Genomic DNA, 14,088 nt, shown 5'->3' on the forward strand with positions numbered 1-14,088 from the left:
CGTATGAGTCGCACTTAGTGGGAATTCCACGGTTTGCAGCCCAAATGGGGTTCAATGGCTTACCCATGCCTCTCTGCGCCGGGTAGACACACGCTCAATCTCTTGCATAATTATTTATTGAATGCTAAGCACTTCTGGAAAGACACAGTTGTCTAAAAAGGGAGGGTTTGAGGATACAACAGAAAGTGAATGAAAAGATGGAACTCTGGAGAGAGCAACATACTTTATAATTGTCCTTAAGTGAAGAAGACGCATGTTTGTTGCGGATGCAAATTGCTGTATGTAGCGTGTAAAACAGTTTGCTATGGTGCACGTAGTGCGTCGTCGAACGAAAACTCGGTTTTTAAAGACTGCTTACTTCATTGTGTTTTAACCTCAGTTGTAAAGGATTGTTTTAAGAAACCCATGGGATAGCCCTCGCAAACTGTTTTACACGCTGCATATGGCGACTCACCTCCGCGAGAAACATGCCTCCATGAACAGTCAAGGTGGCTCAGAGGTACATGAGGCCTCTACGACAGATGAATATAAATGACGCGGTTCTTTCTGTGTCGTCGCGCCCGAGTTGGAGGCGTCGCTCTGCGAGTTGTCGTTGTATCCAATGGTCTTGGAGTTGGTGGGCGTGGCTCCTCCCTGCGTGTGCCATAGGTGTCCTACTTGTCGGCGGCTTAGTGAATCCACGCCCCTTCCGGCGTGCTTTCCATGGGTGTCTTGCCTTAGTGAATTATATATATATATATATATATATATATATATATATAGATATATATATATAGATATATATATATAGATATATATATATATATAGATATATATGTATAGATATAGATACTGCATTTCTATAGTCTGCCACTCTCTTTAAATAAGCTCCCATTTAAATATTAAAAATCTCCAGATAGCATTGGAAAGGGACCTTTCAATAAGATAAATAATGTAACTCAGTCACTGACAGGATACAAACCTTACCAATATAAACTAGGGCAGCAACAACTAATTGACAAAAATCTAGAAATCTGATTATTAAATTAATTACCACCGATTATCAGTGTCGACTAGGGCTGCAACTAATTCAATTTGTTTTCTGATTAATCACGATTATTTCATGCCTGACTATTTTGATGCCTGTAACCTGTGGTTGCACATTCTGTTCTGGGCTCCAGTGCATGTCTTACCTCATCTGCTCACGTCTGTCCACCTGTGAATGTCACCATGATGTCTCTGCATTAACACGATTAAAATTAATAATAATCAAATTAAAATAACAACCAGTGAAACATATGAAAAATAATCAGATGTTTTATATTAGTGTGGCCATACGGCGACATACATTCGTTGAACTCCGCAACCAGCTAAAGTTGTTTCTCAGTGCAATTTGCCAGCACGCCAGAGCCGAGTATATTCGGCGAAGTATATTTATTGAATGCTGCAACCGACTGTAGTCGTGTCTCAGTGCAATTTGCCAGCACAATAAAATAAAATACATTAAACAATACAAACACATAGTGCACATAGTCTTTAAACAAAAAAAGTGCATTTAACTTAACCAAAAATGGCCACGGGTATGTCTGAAAGTCCAAAAGTTTAAATAAGGCATCAATACAAATAAAATAAAACAATAATGTACAGTTTATAAAAGATTCAGTTCATATATTCCTGATTGCATTGCAGGAACGTGAGCATTTCGACATGCTTTGGTGTGAGGCTGCCTCTCTTCTTTGAAACAAAGTTCCCAGCTGCTGAGAAGAGACGCTCAGAGGGAGTAGAGGTAGCAGGAAAACAGAAGAATGATTTTGCAGACAAAGAAAGATGTTTTAATCATCACACTCTGAAAGAAAAGTGTTGTAGTTTATCACATCATGTACTATATTATGCCAAAATAAAAAAAATAACAGACTAAAATATGTAACAAGTTAATTACTGATATACTCCAAAACACGTTATTAGTTAGAGATGGTTTACTATTCATATGAACTCAAATATTATACGAAAAAAGAAGAAAAAAAAAAAAAACTAGGATGGCTCAGCTACTCCTATTCACTTGTTTACTATAGCTCCAATCACGTTAGCAAACATAACTGAAATTATATTCACTTAACCCTTAAACTGCCGCAACCGGCTTGAGTCGGTTTCCAGTGCAATTTGGAAGCACGCCGAAGCCGAGTATATGCGGCAACATAAATTCGGCGACATACATTTGTTGAACTCTGCAACCAGCTAAAGTTGTTTCTCAGTGCAATTTGCCAGCACGCCGGAGCCGAGTATATTCTGCAAAGTATATTTATTGAATGCTGCAACTGACTGTAGTCGTGTCTCAGTGCAATTTGCCAGCACGCAGAGGGCGAGTATATTCGCCGACATACATTCATTGAACCCCGCAACCAGCTGTATTTGCTTCAAAGAACAATTTGGCAGCACGCCGGAGCTGATCAGGCAGTGCCGTATATTTTTTTTTGAGCAGCCAGCCCATAAGCACTGCAGGCCCCAGCAGAACTGCAGCCTCACTGCCTCTGGGATTCAGCCACTGCACTAGACAAGCCTGCAATCATTAGCATTTACCTCTGTGTGTTTGCTTGCAGCCAGTTCAAGCGCAGTTGGTTCGGTGATTTACTGAATTTACTAGCAAAGAAAACAGTCTTGCATGCCTCCCAGAGTTCATCAATATTCTTTGGTTTCGTCTTTCATGCTTCCTCTTTCATCCTACCCCAGATATGCTCAATGATGTTCATGTCTGGTGTCTGGGCTGGCCAATCCTGGAGCATCTTGATCTTCTTCGCTTTAAGGAACTTTGATGTGGAGATGGAAGTATGCGATGGAGCACCATCCTGCTGCAGAATTTGGCCTTTTTTATGGTTGGGAATATAAGAGGTAGCTAAGATTTCTTGGTATTTTAGACTATTGATGTTGCCTTCCACCCTGCAGATCCCTCGCATACCCCCATACTGGATGTAACCCCAGACCATGATTTTGCCTCCACCAAACTTCACTGTTTTCTGGGTAAATCTCGGCTCCATGTGGGTTCCAGTAGGTCTCCTGCAATATTTGCGGTGACTGTGGTGTAATTCAACAGAAGATTCATCTGAAAAATCCACCTTCTGCCACTTTTCCTTTTAGCAGGCTGTGGGTCTTGGCAAATGCCACACGGTTTTTCAATTGTCTTTTGTTTAGTGCTGGCTTATGGGCACTGATTCGACCATGGAGGCCATTTCGAGACAGAATCCGACAAACTGTTCTGGTTGACACAGGGACTTCAGGTGACCAGGTCTTGTGGAGCTCTGCTGCAGTGGAAAATGGGCTGGCCTTGGATTTTCGAGCCAACAAACGGTCCTCTTGAGCAGTTGTCTTGTGGGGTCTTCCTGACCTGGGCTTGTCAAAAACGTCTCCAGTCTCTTCAAATCTTTTTTTTTATCCTCTGAACTTGATGCTGAGACACATTGAAGGTGTTTGCCACATCAGCAGTGGATTTGGTCTTCAGCCTCTTGATAATCAACACTTTAGTCTCAGGGTGAATCTCAGGCATGCTTGCAGAGGTCTAGTTGTAGTTGATGTGAAGGTCTAGTGTACTGGGGTTCTTTTTATACACACCTGAGACCTAATTGATCCATTATTAGTCACAGGTGAAGCTCATATGACAAGGCCACAACACTTATGTCTTGCCAAAAATTGACTCAATGGGCTTTATCAAGCTGAGAATATTAGAATACTTTTTGTCAGTTTCGTTTTGCACTGAAACATTATTACAAAAGCTGATGGGATTAAAATGACCCATTTTTTGTAACAAAATCTTGATTAGAAATATATTTTAGCGGTACTTCAGGTCAATTTGTACAAGCGACAAGACTTTATATTAAAAGTGACTAAGTAATTTTACTCTGCTAAAGAAAAAGTTTAAGTGTTACATTTTAAAAATGCTAATGTTATAATTTTAAAAATATAAAAAAAAAATTGGGGCGGCACGGTGGCGCAGTGGTAGCGCTGCTGCCTCACAGTTCGCTTCCTGGGTCCTCCCTGCGTGGAGTTTGCATGTTCTCCCATGTCTGCGTGGGTTTCCTCCCACAGTCCAAAGACATGCAGGTTAGGTGCACTGCCGATCCTAAATTGTGCTTGGTGCGTGAGTATATGTATGTGCCCTGCCCGGGGTTTGTTTCCTGCCTTGCACCCTGTGTGGCTGGTCCCCCGTGATCCCGTAGTTAGGATATAGCGGGTTGGATAATGGATGGATGGATAAAGAAAAATTACATTTATCAACTGCATAGCTAAAGGTAAAAAATATTCTGTTTTGAAGACTTTCACTGTTTTCTAATTTCAGCAAAAATCAACTTAACATGTCTGACTATGTTTTAAGGAATAACGCCCCATGCACACCACAGCAAGTAGCTTCCCTGACTGTGTCTGAAATATGCTGGTAACTGACATGAGATGACTCTCCATGGTGGAGGACAATAGATTTAAAGAAATGATTTGCATGTTTAATTCAGGTTTCTTGCTGCCTGCAAGGACATATTTTAGTAAGCTGATGGAGAGGAAATATCAGGAAACATTTCAACAAGTGAAGACTTGCATTAAAACTACCACCAGCAAACTTGCAGCAACCACCGATATATGGGCAAGTGAGGCAACTGAAGCCTACCTTGGCATAACATGCCATTTTATTAGAGAAGGCTGGAACATGAAGTCAGTCTGCCTTACCACAATGCCACTGGAGCACAGACATACAACAGCCAACATTGTTGACTGGTTGGGGGAGGTTGTATGCAAATTTGAAATTCCTCCCAGCAAAAGTGTTGTTATTGTGCATGATAATGGTGCCAATATTGGGGCTGCAGTGAAGAGAATCATTGATGGTCCTCTATACATTGTACTGGCCACACTTTGCAATTGGGAATTAATTCTGGACTAAAACATCCAGGCCTTTCAAAAGCTTTTTCAGCAGCATACTGCTTTGTGGAGCTTTTTAAAAAATTGTGCAATCCTCCACCAAGCTGAAAGAAAAACAGCTACAAATGGGAACACCTGAGCAAAAACTTGTATAGGATGTAAGAACAAGATGGAACAGTGCATTCTACATTATTAATCGACAGTTTGAGCAAAGATAGCCCACAACTGCAACACTGTCTGGCCCTACTGTCAAACAGAGAGACAAGAACTACCTTGACTTAAAAGCTGATCAATGGTGCCTGCTTGAAGAGCTTTCCACTGCTTTTAAATCTTTTGAATGTGCCAGTGTGTTTTTAAATGGGGAGAAAAACTCTACAATTTCTTCAATATCCCCACTTATAACAGTTTCAGCAACAATGAAGGAAGGAGGCCACATTTTTTGACTCATTACCAAACACAGTAATCCTTGCTACTGCACAGAACCCAAGTGTTCCATGTGTAAGCTAAAGTACAAAAACAGGCACTTGAAGTAAAAAGGGAAATGGATCACTCATAGTGTCAGGAAGACAAAATCTGTGCTGCAAGTACCTCCACAAGTAATACATCTGCTGGACATACAACTGATGTCACTGTCACTGTACTTGACTCATTCTTTGGCCTGGGAAACAGTAATGAAGAAGATAACAATATATGTGGAAGTTGAAGAAATCTATGGACATGTTTTAAGGAATGAGATCCTGACATACGTTAGAGAGAAACAAGCTGCCAAAGAAGAAAATCCATTACACTGGTGGAAGACTAATGAGGCTAGATATCCCACTCTGGTCAGGCTTGCAAAGACCTACCTATGTATCCCTGCTACCTCAACACCATCTGAGCATCTCTTTTTGGTTGCAGGCAAAATAACTTCCAAAAAGAGAGCCAGCCTTAGCTAAGAACATGTGGTCATGTTTACATTTTTGCATTACAGCTCAAAACATCTGTAAAACCATTTTACATCCTTGGTGACACTGGTAAAGCAACTTATGAGTTTGTTTTAAAGCAACTGATGTAGCAATTTCAGCTATAGTTTGTTGTTTAAGCAATTTAAGTAACATAACTAAGCTGGTTATGTTTAACTGCAAAAATATTAAGTTCATTGCACTTTGAAGTGTATATCACACTCTTATATATCATACTCTTATACATTGTAGTTAGAAGAGTTATAATTAACTCTTGTTCAGATCATCAGAGAAACGATGTAAAAAAATTCAATAAATTGTTTTTTTTAAACTCAGATTAATTGAAAAAATAATCAACAGATTAATCAATTATCAAAATAATCATTAATTGCAGCCCTAATATAAACACAGTGTGTTGCAATTTAAGTATAACTAATACATTGCTCAATGTATATCTAAAATATACAGACAGTATTATAAGAGGTAATAGTTCATTTGAAAAATCTGTTGTGATATATTAAATTGTTTGCTCCTAGCCTTATCTTATTCAATTGGAAAAGACCTATGCCATGCCTTGTAAAATGACATCCTATACCACTTAAAATTAGGAAAAAAAATTTCAAATCAAGCTTCAGTACTTCCACGTTTTCTGAGTGACAGCTGCATATTATGTGGTTCTGTTTCATAGTTCTACAGGTGGAGATGGTGCTGAATTTGCTATGAGAAATATTGAATATTGCATTTTGGGTGAAAATAATCTCAAAATAAGTTTAAATCCACACTGCCCAGCCATATTGTTGACTGTTATTTTTCATTTAAATGATTCAATATTGATTCTTAATGTCTCAAGATCGATCTTGTGAATCCCTATCCTGCTCAATTGTTATATGTAGATTTTTGCTTACGTTTGTATTTGGAGCCCAATCTAGTACATGTTGCTAACGCACCTGTTAAGGCTTTCTACAGACAAAGCATTTTATTATATCACATAGAATGAGGAGGGTCTGGCTGCAGGTAAGACAACATAAAATGGTGTGTCCTCCTCCACTGAAATCAGTGCCTTAGAATCTGTAAGAAGTTGTGTGGACATCCTGCAGAGTCAAATGGTGCGTCATGTAAATAACATCTGTGTAAAAGCAAAGCCACATGTAAGCTGTGTACAACATATAGTTGTACAGTAACACAACAAATTAGAGAAATAATTTATCCCGACATCACCCATAAACATATCAGTCAGCATCTAAACAAGTAGATCATAAACAATCTACACAGGAGACTTCAGATAGCTTCAATCTTTATCTTAATTCACCTAATGCCCAAAAAATAATCTAGAGCAGTTTTTATCTGTAAATATAGTAAATGAGACCCCACACCATTGTTGAAACTTAGGGCTTTCAATTAATGATACAGGTTTTTGAATTGTGGTATGCTATACCAACCAGAAAGCAAATGAGTGAAGTTATTGTACCTAGGCTTTATGAAGATCTTAACAAAAGCATTGCCGCATCTCTCTGGTCAGCAGAGACAGTAGCTGAGATGGCTGGCTGGCCATTGTTCCAAAAACATCTCTTTCATTTCCAATATGTTGATCCATCAAGTGACCGCATCAATCACAATTTTGTGTGTTGACAAATCCAATATACATTGCGTCTGTTTAAACACAAGGCTGATTGTACTGCTATTGTGGAAAAAGTCTGCAATGCCCCTCAACCAGCCAAGCAAGTGGACAAATGTTGGAATTTTCAGCACAGCTTGTGATACCAAAGTGAGCATGTGCACTAAGCAGCCGGTGTGAAGTATCTCCATAAGCAGTACTACACAGATCATGCTAGTGGAGTTGTCAGTCATGATGGCCAGTTCTTTTTCTTTTATGTTCCATTCGTCTAATGCTGCTATCAACAAGCATCAACACTACAGCCTAATTTTACAATGTTTCCTTTAATGTGACTGCTACACGTGAGCAACTAAATATATGTGTAACTTGTAGAATTATGTAAAGACCCAGGTCTTCCCACTGTACAGTATCTATGACTGCGACAAATTCAAGATTATTTTAAAATGTCCAATTGTGGAATAAATCTAACCACTCATTACAACTGAAATATGTAGAAGAGCATCGCTGAACGCACAACATCTTAAACCTTGAAGCAGATAAGCTACAGCAGCAGGAGAACAAAATAGTTGACTCTCCTGTCATCTAAGAACAGTATAGATATATATATATATATATATCTATATATATATATATATATATATATATATATATATATATATATATATATATATATATATCTAGATATATATCTAGATATATATATATATCTATATATCTAGATATATATATATATCTATATATATATATATATATATATATATATATATATATATATATATATATATATATATATATATATATATATAGATATATATATATATATATATATATATATATATATATATATATATATATATATATATATATATATATATATATATATATATATATATATATATATATATATCTAGATATATATATATATATATATATAGATATAGATATAGATATAGATATATATATATAGATATATATATAGATATATATATATATATATAGATATATATATATATATATATATAGATATATAGATATAGATATATATATATAGATATATATATACACACACCTCCAACTGCAAATAGAGACTCACCAATGGAAGTTATTCACATTTGTTACTAACACTTTGAACAATGACAAATTCCCATCAGTTTGTTCCATGCTCCACTTGAGGAAATAACAAGATGGACCTGTTCTATTTAAATATTAAAGATGTGTTTAAGTGTAAACTTGTGAAACCTTTGGGCAGATCTGACAACAACCTGATTTATCTCATTCCTAGCTACAAAACTATTATTAGATGACTACCTGTTTCCACCAGGGTTGTGAGAAGGTGGAGCCTGGTGCCTGAAATGGCCCTGAATTACTGCTTCAAAAGGACAGACTGAGAAATGATGTACGAGTCATGTGGAGAGGAGGGTATCAAGGAACTCAGTCACTACATCATTGACTATATTAACTTTTGTATTAACACTATGGTACCTTCAAATACAGTGTGTTCCTTTCCAAACAACAAAACATCCCAAAGTATTAGGGAAGCCCAAGGGGCTTCTAATGCAGCTACTGCCAAATTATGTACATCATAGTTCACTGTTAAGTCATCTTGTTTCAAAGCATGTCTAGCTCTAGAACTACCTGGACTCATTACAGTTTCTGACAATTTTATACAACAATGTTGTTTCTTCTATATCTGGCTACATTCATTGTGAACATGGTTGTTTGCATCCTCTATTAACAGAAATAATTTTCTTTGTATGCTATCACTATTTAAATTTGCATAAGCTCACATTCTACTAAATGGCAACAACAGAAAAAGTACTTTGCAAAAGACTCTTGCAGAGTTACAGAGTTACAGACTTTGACCAGAGTTCTCCAGTGGCTGCAGAAGAAATATAATCTACGTGTATCAATATTGTACAGAGTTCACAAAAGCAATTATAAGGGCATATCAGTAGCAAGGCACAGAGGGAACTTATCTTGAATTGTGCTGGAATATTTCAAAATTCCCAAGATAAAAGGCAAAATAAAATATGCTGCGCATAAAAACTGGAATAGATCTCTCTGTGTATACAACTTTACAATCTTGTTAATCCCATTTATCACTAAAAACTAAAACATCTATTAATAGCTAACAACCCAACAAGATAAATTATGTCAGTTTACACCAAAAGAAAGCCTGAAGAAACCTTAGTGGTCCCTATATATAACATGGAATGCATTCAACATAAACATTACCATAGCATTATTTTCATTCTCATCCCTATCTCATTTCAAAATTAATTTGATGTAATCTGATCGAGACAAGGACACTGAATCACAAATAAAAGTAGAACAAATATACACATAAACAGTTAATCCTAGTTGGCTTATGTTAGCTTTTTGTAGAATTTGAAAGCAAGAAAGAACTGAGGCCTGAAGCTGCCCATGCATAAGAGCACCAGTGAATAAAAATAATAGCTATGGCAAAATAATATTTGGTCAAGTCACAAACTAGCAAGGCCAGCCAAATACATTGAAGAAACACTACAGAAAAATTCAATTAAATAAATTTTTGAATAGAACACATCACTAAGTATGACTAGTGATTTGACATGAATTATGGAAATCACAGATTACATTTGAAAATCCCACATGATCTACTAAACTTATAAAAACAAATGAAAGGCTTGGTTATTTCCAATTGAATCAAAATATTTTCCGAGTTCAGAAATAACAATATATATCGCCTACACACATTGGGAGTATGGCAATATGACCAACCAGCTATGAAGCTACAAATGCTTTACCTTGCAGTATGTCAGAGTTGAATGATTGAATTTAAAAATGATAGCAAACACCACATACAAAGCCCAGATAAGGTAATAAAGTCTCATCCACTAAGCAGTATACACCTGTAACAGTTGCCCATCCATCCACCATCAATTTTTCTAACCATCTTATTCATTTCAGAGTCATGGGGAGTTGGTGTCTATTAAGGCAGCACTAAGCTCAGGTCAAGATGATCCCACACTGTAAGGCACACTTGCACAATTTCTTACAAACACGCATACATTTACTTACGGAGGAGCAATCTAGATTTGTGAATTTCCCTAAACTGCAGGTGTAGCAGGTAAAAACTGAGACACATTTTAAAATGCGTAGTGATCACTGTACCTATGGCTAGTCTACAACAGTAACAAAGTGAGCTACTCTGCATGTTCATATGTTCATTTCAAAATAAAAATTAAAAGCAAAACCATTCATAATCATCCAGACATTCACGTGGTTCATCATCTCATAATTCCACTTTGAAGTGGGAGCAGGCCGCTTAAAGGATACAATTGTGGCAAGGCAGAAACTAAGAAGGGTACTTTTGTGGGGCTACTTAAACATATTCCACTTCTAAAAACTAATTAGTAAATACCAAATGTTTAATATTTTGGGGGTTTTTGAAGTCAAATTAGTAATTCTGAGTGAGCCCACAGGCATAAGCCATAACAAGTGTCTGACCGCTGATATTAACTACTTTACAAAAACAACACAAAAGCTGTTCTTACAAGAATTCTGAAATAATGGATTAATCTTCACTTGAAAAGTTTCACGCCTTAATATGTGGCAAATGTATATAAGAAAAAAGGAACTTGGAAAATGAAATCATTAATTTGTGACAGTTATGACTTTTAATGGACAAGTCAAATTCAAATTTCATTTCATTACTTATTACTAAACACCTAATGCTTTATGCTTGAGCTGATGCCAGCCATGTATCTCATAACTGCACTTGATTAAAAAAAAACTGCTTTGAAGAATTTTTATAAATTGAATGTTTTACATGAAAGTATCTTTCATAATCCTGAATGTTCACAGTATTTACTATATGTGGTACTGATATAATATTTTGTTTTAAGCAGTATTTATTTTCAAGTTGCCAAATATATACAGTATCAGGCTGTATTATATCAGGCTGTCTTTTATGATCACTTAACTCTATATACAATGAAGACTAAAATTTTACCTATTTAAACTTGTAAGGAGTAACCCCAAACCAACAGAAAACTCACTGCTAAGGCTGTGTGTGCAACTGTATAATCATAATGTAGTAACAGAGAATTTCTGAACATTATAATTGCTTCCAGGTGTTGCATCAAGCCTTTCTACAGAAGCATTCTCTCTCTCTCTCTCTCTCTATTAAAAAAAATATTTTGTATAAAGAATGTTATTAATACTATTAAGATCTGGTATCTGGCTACAATAACTTTTTAAGTGGATTTTTAAATTGAACTGAAGATATGTTGCTATCATCGCAGAACCATGCTTCAATCCATCTCAAATGTCTTTTCAAACAAGTTGTGAATGAAATGTCACAGGGTGGGCATAGTGGAGCTACAGTAAGTAAACTTTACATCTACAATATCCAAGTACTGTAAGCAAGAGACTCTAACAAATGTAAAATGGGCTATATTAAATATTCCTGTACTCAGCTGGTAGCACTGCAATCTCTACTGGCAAAGAAGCGAGCTCACACTTTACCAGAGGAGCAGCTTGTTCTATGATGGAAAGGGCAAACATCTAGAGTGGGGATAAAAGTAAGGTGGAAAGTATTCAAAACTGGCCAACCTCTAGGTAGCAAGAAATGCTCCATCACTTTCTAAGTTGAAAGAACTGTCACATCTCATAGCAAATTACAGCATGTTTAGTTACTATGGCAAATCAGCTTAAACTTGCTATTTAAGATGAATATTAAAGCTGGATGGTTTCCATCTAATATGACCAGACAAAATGTAAAAAGCAGGATGGGTCTGAAGAATTATATCAGTAGAAAAAGCAGGGGTTTAGAGACTTGGGTGATGAAGAAATATAAGATGTGAGCACATTACAATTAAAACCAACACATATGATCCACACTTTAAAATGGTGACTGAATTTATCCACGTTACTGCCTAGGAGGAGATGCATCATCCTGGTTATGTTTATTTTTTTAAATTTGCAACTTAAATGATTTTCTAGGATATCAAGACTCTAATGGTGAGTTCTGAACAAACCTCTGACATGTTCCTTTTATGTACACCAGGAGCTGGACCTGCTGTATTCATTTTATAATGCCTTCAAATGTTCATCTGGATAGGTCTAACCATCTTGCTGCCACCTACAAACCTGCTATTGACAGCAGCAGCTCTACAATGTGTGATGGTTTGTTGCTTGTTATATTATTTATATATATTTTCTATTTCTCAATCGTCTGTAAAGTTTTAATTTTGCCTTGGTGACAAGGATAGATAGATAGATAGATAGATACAAAGATAGATAGATAGATAGATAGATAGATAGATAGATACTTTAAATGTACAATAAAATATCTTGACAATATTAAGTTCATTATAGCTGAAATATAGAGGGTTCATATCAGAGGGGGAGGAGGAGGGAGAGAAAAAAAAACAAAAACTCCATTCAGCAGTACTGCTGGGGAAAATAAACCTCCAAACCAAGTTAAAACCATGCAAAAGAACAGTCAAAGAAATACAATGTCAAAGTTTTTATGAAATAGAACAGCTAGTCAGTTATCCTCTCTTTGACATTTTATTATATCATAATTGATTTAACAAAGTAAAAAAATAATTTCTTTGCTGATCCAAATTCTCCCAGTAACACATTCCACAGGCTGGAGTAGTAGCTTGGCAATTTAGCAATGGCACAAATCCCCATATGATACTAAGAAGTGAAAACGTGTGTACTGCGTTTCATTTGACAGCTTGGACAAGTGTACATATTAATTATTTAGTTTATTGTTTGACTGTGCTTCAGGCTTTATTTTATACACAGATCCAATGCATGTTAGAAAATGGGCACAGATTCGTGGTTTTAGCTTCTAAACCAGTCCAATTAGAAACTACAATCATAAGCAACTTCAAAGAAAATCAGCATGATATTTCATGTGCGGCGCCTACGTTACCCAATTAAAAACTAGTAGGTCAAGCAAGTTAGCTGTGATAGTCTGAGCAAGACCTACCGTTAAAAAAAAAGCACTCAGTTTTCCTACATTCACAGGGTTAACCTTTTAAGAATCACAGATGTTGGAGTTGATGGCCAAAGCAAATCAAGAACATTTCAAGACAGTGCTCAAAGTTAACAGTCATCTTTGTTAATGCAAAAAAAACTCGACTTGTCCTACCGTATTACTTAAAAGTATTAACATATAGTTAAATCGTACTTATATGTCCTACGCTTTTACAAGACTTTAAGCAAACGTAGATACAAATAAATGCTTCCATACTGCGAGATCATCAAAGCAACACCGCGTCCTTTTAGGCATTTTGCCAAGTACTAGAGTTCCCGCCCACCCCGAAAAGGCCACGCTTGCATTTACCTGAGGCCAGTTCACCTGCTCGCCCAAGTCACACACGACGCACCAAGTTACACTCGTATCGCCTTTAATCAGATATATATGTTGTAAGACGCTTCGAGCAGCACTACACAACTATCCACAGCGACACAGCTAAAGTCACAGCTGCTGTCTTTATAGTAAGTCGTCGTGTGCAGCTTCTCCGTAGATTTCCTTTAACCTGTCATCATCATTAATCTCTTATCCTGTACCTGAACTTGTAGCACGTCTCTCGGGATGTAAGCAGAAAAAAATCAAAGTGGGCACAACACACACGGCTTCGGCCTAAGCGTTTAAAC

At 36.6% G+C, this 14,088-nt stretch overlaps 1 protein-coding gene across 2 annotated transcripts in view; it reads right to left on the bottom strand.

Annotated features, from left to right (window-relative positions):
• The window catches only part of tmem181 (transmembrane protein 181), a 55,869-nt gene that overhangs the window by 33,876 nt on the left and 7,905 nt on the right, over nt 1-14,088 (bottom strand). The gene's annotated exons all lie outside the window — the stretch shown is intronic.

This window comes from Polypterus senegalus, chromosome 3, assembly GCF_016835505.1.
Source record: "Polypterus senegalus isolate Bchr_013 chromosome 3, ASM1683550v1, whole genome shotgun sequence".
NCBI classification, from domain to species: domain Eukaryota; kingdom Metazoa; phylum Chordata; class Cladistia; order Polypteriformes; family Polypteridae; genus Polypterus; species Polypterus senegalus.